The 2,033-nt window shown below is 53.3% G+C and overlaps 1 non-coding gene across 1 annotated transcript; it reads left to right on the forward strand.

Moving 5' to 3' along the window:
* Positions 1–232: 232 nt before the first annotated feature.
* On the forward strand, positions 233–306 carry TRNAN-GUU (transfer RNA asparagine (anticodon GUU)). Its single transcript has one exon. It is a non-coding gene; the product is annotated as a tRNA-Asn (tRNA).
* The last annotated feature ends 1,727 nt before the right edge of the window (positions 307–2,033 follow it).

The following is a 2,033-nucleotide window of genomic DNA, read 5'->3' on the forward strand; positions in this document are numbered from 1 at the left end:
CTCTCGGGAGTGGTGTGTTGCTTTTTTTTCTTTGGGCTGATAGCTCTGAAGAAATGTTCTGACGGTGGTGAGAGTGGAGCACGACTGTCTTCGTGGCGCAAATGGCTAGCGCGATCGGCTGTAAACCGAAAGGTTGGAGGTTCGAGCCGTCCCGGGAGTGGTGTGTTGCTTTTTTCTTTGCGCTAATAGCTTTGAAGATATGTTCTGATGGTGGTGAGAGTGGAGCAGGACTGTCTCCGTGGCGCAATTGGCTAGCGCGATCGGTTGTTAACCGAAAGGTTGGAGGTTCGAGCCCACCCGGGGACGGTGTGTCGCTTTTTTTCTTTTCGCTGATAGCTTTCAAGATATGTTCTGATGGTGTCGAGAGTGGAGCACGACTGTCTCCGTCGCGCAATTAGCTAACGCTATCTGCTGTTGACCGAAAGGTTGGAGGTTCGAGCCCACCCGGTGGTGGTGCGGTACTTCTTTTTTTTGCGCTGATAGTTTTGGAGAAATGTTCTGACGGTGGTGAGATTGGAGCACGACTATCTCCGTGGCGCAATAGGCTAGCACGTTCGGCTGTCAACCGAAAAATTGGAGTTTCGAGCCCACCCGGTGGTTGTGGGGCGCTTTTTTTTCTTTGCGCTGATAGCTTTAGAGAAAGGTTCTGACGGTGGTGAGACTTGAGCACGACAATCTCCGTGGCGCAATTGGCTAGCACGTTCCGCCGTTAACCGAAAGGTTGGAGGTTCGAGCCCACCCGGTGGTGGTGCGGCGCTTTATTTTCTTTGGGCTGATAGCTCTGAAGAAATGTTCTGACGGTGGTGAGCGTGAAGCGCGACTGTGTCCGTGGCGCAATTGGCTAGCGCAATCGGCTGTTAACTGAAAGGTTGGAGGTTCGAGACCACCCGGTGGTGGTGCGGCGCTTTTTTTTCTTTGGGCTGATAGCTCTGAAGAAATGTTCTGACGGTGGTGAGAGTGAAGCACGACTGTCTCCGTGGCGCATTTGGCTAGCGCGATCGGCTGTTCACCGAAAGGTTGGAGATCCGAGCCCACCCGGTGGTGGTGGGGCGCTTTTTTTTCTTTGGGCTGATAGCTCTGAAGAAATGTTCTGACGGTGGTGAGAGTGGAGCACGACTGTATCCTTGGCGCAATTGGCTAGCACATTCGGCTGTTAACCGAGAATTGGAGTTTCGAGCCCTCCCGGGAGTGGTGTGTCGCGTTTTTTTGGGCCGATAGCTTTAACGACATGTTCTGATGGTGGTGAGAGTATAGCAGGACTGTCTCCGTGGCGCAATTTGCTAGCGCGATCGGCTGTTAACGGAAAGGTTGGAGGTTCGAACTCTCTCGGGAGTGGTGTGTTGCTTTTTTTTCAGTGGGCTGATAGCTCTGAAGAAATGTTCTGACGGTGGTGAGAGTGGAGCACGACTGTCTTCGTGGCGCAATTGGCTAGCGCGATCGGCTGTTAACCGAAAGGCTGGCGGTTCGAGCCCACCCGGTGGTGGTGCGGCGCTTTTTTTTCTTTGGGCTGATAGCTCTGAAGAAATGTTCTGACGGTGGTGAGAGTGGAGCACGACTGTCTCCGTGGCGCAATTGGCTAGCACATTCGGCTGGCAACCGAAAAATTGGAGTTTCAAGCCCTCCCGGGAGTGGTGTGTTGCTTTTTTCTTTGCGCTGATAGCTTTGAAGATATGTTCTAATGGTGGTGAGAGTGGAGCAGGACTGTCTCCGTGGCGCAATTGGCTAGCGCGATCGGTTGTTAACCGAAAGGTTGGAGGTTCGAGCCCTCCCGGGAGTGGTGTGTTGCTTTTTTTTCTTTGGGCTGATAGCTCTGAAGAAATGTTCTGACGGTGGTGAGAGTGGAGCACGACTGTCTTCGTGGCGCAATTGGCTAGCGCGATCGGCTGTTAACCGAAAGGCTGGAGGTTCGAGCTCACCCGGTGGTGGTGCGGCGCTTTTTTTTCTTTGGTCTGATAGCTCTGAAGAAATGTTCTGACGGTGGTGAGAGTGGAGCACGACTGTCTCCGTGGCGCAATTGGCTAGCGCGATCGGCA

The sequence above is a fragment of the Rhipicephalus microplus genome, chromosome 9, assembly GCF_043290135.1.
Source record: "Rhipicephalus microplus isolate Deutch F79 chromosome 9, USDA_Rmic, whole genome shotgun sequence".
In the NCBI taxonomy this organism is placed as follows: domain Eukaryota; kingdom Metazoa; phylum Arthropoda; class Arachnida; order Ixodida; family Ixodidae; genus Rhipicephalus; species Rhipicephalus microplus.